This window comes from Palaemon carinicauda, chromosome 18, assembly GCF_036898095.1.
Source record: "Palaemon carinicauda isolate YSFRI2023 chromosome 18, ASM3689809v2, whole genome shotgun sequence".
Classification (NCBI taxonomy): Eukaryota; Metazoa; Arthropoda; class Malacostraca; order Decapoda; family Palaemonidae; genus Palaemon; species Palaemon carinicauda.
In genome coordinates this window covers 65,639,667-65,644,666 of record NC_090742.1, presented here as the reverse complement: position 1 = coordinate 65,644,666, position 5,000 = coordinate 65,639,667, and positions in this window count along the sequence as shown.

Genomic DNA, 5,000 nt, shown 5'->3' with positions numbered 1-5,000 from the left:
GAGAGAGAGAGAGAGAGAAATAATATTCATGGAAACAGGAGTTACTAAAGTCATTCCAGAGAGAGAGAGAGAGAGAGAGAGAGAGAGAGAAATAATATTCATGGAAACAGGAGTTACAAAAGTCATTCCAGAGAGAGAGAGAGAGAGAGAGAGAGAGAGAGAGAGAGAGAAATAATATTCATGGAAACAGGAGTTACTAAAGTCATTCCAGAGAGAGAGAGAGAGAGAGAGAGAGAGAGAGAAATAATATTCATGGAAACAGGAGTTACAAAAGTCATTCCAGAGAGAGAGAGAGAGAGAGAGAGAGAGAGAGAGAGAAACAATATTCATGGAAACAGGAGTTACAAAAGTCCTTCCTACCTTCCAGAGAGAGAGAGAGAGAGAGAGAGAGAGAGAGAGAGAGAGATGGAAGGGGTTTTGAAGTCACGTCCAAAAACCAACGAAAAAAAAAAGAAAAAAAGAGAGAGGAAGAACCGACAAGGGAAATCCAGTCCAGGAGGCTGTAACTCCAGTAGGCAGTTTGCAAGAATAAACACACTGAAGTGGGGAAGGACGCAAGAAAATACGAGGCTGCCTCGAAATACATCGTGCAAAAGAACGATTGAAGAAATTCGTCTTGACTTGTTTTTTCGAGAGCTAAAAATACATAGCGAAAATGCTAAAATAGATTACGGGTATTTTTGGATGTTTTTAAATTCGAACGCGAATATATTTCCGTCTTATTTATTGGTGATTGTTTTTTACTAATTAACAAGTGCATTTGAAATATATAATAGTTTTGATAAGAAAAAAAAAATTCATAAGAAAAACTGATAAATATCAAAATACAACTTTTTCACTGTACTATATCAAATAACTTACCTCCCCTATATAATAAAGAGAAAGTGTCTGGTTATAAATATACACACACACATATATATACTGTACACTATATAAATATATATATATTATATATATATATATACACATATATATATATACATATATATATATATATATATATATATACACACATCTTTCCGGTCACGCTCAGCGTCTTTGTCAGATGTATAACAAATCGGTCTCTCCCCGTCTCCGGGGGAGAGGGTGGAGTAGTCACATTACTGGTGAGAAGGGTGGGCGTGTGCATGTATGCATATCTATCTAAATATTTAGCCCTCATTTTTGACGGATCCCCGTACACTATACTCAATTTTTTTCAATGAGGCACATTTGCACTGACTCGCAGCAGTGCCCTTTTATATCGGAAAAGTTTCCTGCTCTCTGATTGGTTAGAATTATCTTGTCCAACCAATCAGCGATCAGGAAGCTTTTCCGAGCTAAAGGGGCACCCCTGCGAGTCGGTAAAATTCTGCCTCACTAAAAAGAATTGACTACAGTTTACTATATTATTCTATGCAATGAAGTCATCCACATACTAGGGGCATAATACAAAGAAAAAAAATTAACTGTTATCAGTAAATTGTTTGTAAGAAAAAGCAGTTAAATTAAAAGCGATGAATCGTAATAAAATAATTTTCAAATGAATAAAATATAATTAAATAAAACTGTATTAAAAAGTAAACTCTTTCATTCATAAAATCATGCATTTATTTTACTAAATGTATATAATAATAAACAGATTAAGGATAATGGGTTAAGGATACAAGAATGAACATTATACATAAACGAATATGCAAAATAAAGGTATCTATATCGGACAAATTATTAACCGTTACGAATAAAGCCATTTGCAAATAACCTACACGGCAAAAAGGAAATGATACCAATAATGAGTAACGAGGAAATGCATTACGAAACAGAGGGGCAATCAGTCGAGAGCATGACTTCGCCACGCCGAGCAGTCTTATTTTGCTCTTAACACCACTGCGTACTTCTACTTAGTTGTATCTTATTCAAAATCTAATGGATTTGTCCTTGGGTCATAACAAACATTTCCACCAAGTTTCGTTGAAATTGGTTCTGTAGGTTTTGTGTAATGTTCACAATAAATAAATACACAAAATATTTCCCATTTAATTAACATTGCGATTATTATCAAAGTACTGGTACGTATTTGTACTTTGATGTACTTATACTAAAATGTTACAAATTCACCACTGAGTCACAGCAAAGATAACTACCAAGTTTAGTCAAAATCGGTACACTAGTTCTTGTGTAAAATTGCTTACAAACAAACAAATAAATAATCAAACAGACATGGGTGAATACATACCTTTATCAAAATGATCGATTGTGGCCAAGGCAATGACTTACACGGATTAAAGATATAATATCAACACTGAGTACCAAATAAACTTATTACGAATTAGCGAAAAAAAAAAAAAAAAAATAAATAAATAAATAAACTAACAAACTAACAAGAGCATTCAGCGGATGTAATCTTTACAGGTAAGTGGACTATAATGAAGTTCCAGGGCGTGTCTGGAATAACGTACGTTAAAATAGCGTGACTGAAGCCATATACCTGGAAGAGGAATAAGCGTAGATTAACCTTTAATCAAGCAACTTATAACTAATGTAAAGGGAGGAGGTTAAACAGTAGTGAAAGATCACTGATGTGAATATGCATATGAATAGTGGAAGGTAATGCTGAATGGATATGTATTAATTTAAACTTTCTAGCTTCAACATTATCTATTTACGGACTATGGATATTTGTATATGCAGGGTATTTGCTTATGTATATGTAAACATTGGAATATATATCAAACATTATTATATGTGTGTGTATATAGATACACGAAAAATACACGCATACAGGCACACATATATTTTAGTGTTTTTAAAACTAACTTTTATATATATATATTTGTATACCTGTATATCTATACCCAAATACACACACATTTATATATATATATTATATATATATAATATATATATATATAATATATATATAATATATTAATATATATATATATATATGTAAATATTTATTTAAGAATATATATATAATATATATATGTATATATAAATATATATATATATATATATATATAAATATATACATAAATATATATATGGTATATATAAATATATATATATATATATATATATATATATATATATATATATATATATATAATTTATGTGTGTTGGGGGTATAGATATACAGTCACACAAACATATATATAAAAAGACTAAGATTTAAAAAACAAAATTTGAGAGGAGAGAAATAATATACCTGAAAACTTTCTTTTCCATCTGCAAAAATCTTTTGGAACGCCAAATAAAAGTCACCCATTTACCGAAATGATTTTCCCAGATGCCAAAGAGAAATTGTGTACTCTTAAAAGTTTAAAAGGGGCGAAGCAGTGACTAGCAGTAATAATTCAGAGAGAGAGAGAGAGAGAGAGAGAGAGAGAGAGAGAGAGAGAGAGAGAGAGAGAGAGAGAGAGAATATATATATATATATATATATATATATATATATATATATATATAAAATATATATGTATGCATATAATATATACACACATATATATATACAGAGAGAGAGAGAGAGAGAGAGAGAGAGGAGAGAGAGAGAGAGAGAGAGAGAGAGAGAGAGAGAGAGAGTATTTAGACTGCTTAGTAACTCAAAAATTTCCCTGTCAGGTTTAAAAAGAGAGAGAGAGAGAGAGAGAGAGAGAGAGAGAGAGAGAGAGAGAGAGAGAGAGAGAGAGAGAGAGAGATTTTGGATGTCTCCAAAGACCTTTTTAAGTCCATCCGTGGAGACTCCATTAAATTGTTCTTGAGTAGAGCAAATTAGTTTAAATGTTTAGAGAATTTTTATGATCTTGTCAAACTTATTCTTGATTTTTTTTTTTACCGTGTTACTGTTCACTACATCCGCTGGAAGTCTGTTCCATGTATTTGCTGTTTTGTGTATGTGTGTATGAATATACATATGTGTATATATATATACATATATATATATATATATATATGTATATATATACACATATATATATATATATATAATATATATATTATAGAGAGAGAGAGAGAGAGAGAGAGAGAGAGAGAGAGAGAGAGAGAGAGAGAGACTAACTATTTGGTAATTCAAAAATTTCCCTATCAGGTTTAAGAGAGAGAGAGAGAGAGAGAGAGAGAGAGAGAGAGAGAGAGAGAGAGAGAGACTATTTAGTAACTCATAAATTCCCCTGTCAGGTTTAAGAGAGAGAGAGAGAGAGAGAGAGACTATTTAGTAACTCAAATTTCCCTGTCAGGTTAAGAGAGAGAGAGAGAGAGAGAGAGAGAGAGAGAGAGAGAGAGAGAGAGAGAGACTATTTAGTAACTCATAAATTTTCATGTCAGGTTTAAGAGAGAGAGAGAGAGAGAGAGAGAGAGAGAGAGAGAGAGAGACGCAAGCTATTTTGTTACTCTAAAACTCCCCCCTCAGTCAGGTTAATCAAGCTATTTCTGTCACTCCTGAATCGCGTCTCCTATTCGACCTAATTGAAACAAACAAAAGAAAATCCTTCAGCAAAACCAAAAATAATCCTAGTAAATCCTTTCAATATCCTCGAGCCAATCTCTTACGGACGCCCTGGGCAATTACCTTAATCAATGCGTCCATTATTTTTATTTTGAGTTCATTCCCTCCTTCATAAACATCCAATTAACTCGTTGCTGATCTTTGGAAGCTCTGCTTGTATTACCTCTTGATTACAGAGGAATTAATGTAACGCTTATCTGACCATTAACGGCCGGGGAATAAACGTTAGCCAGAGAGAATATCAAACGTTTGCCGGAGGGAATATTAAAAAGGAAAGAGTGTGAGGTAAACAGACGGGATTGTAAATAATAGGTTTGCTAAACCTTTTGAAATTCATGGGCTAAGAATGGGGAATTTAATTATGTCAATTTCTTGTTATAACTGTGTATTTCTTATTAAAAGGAAAGAGTGTGAGGTAAAGAGACGGGATTGTAAATAGTTAGCTTTTGCTAAACCTTTTGAATTTCATTGGTAAGAATGTGGAATTTAATTATGTCAATTCCTTGTTATATAACTG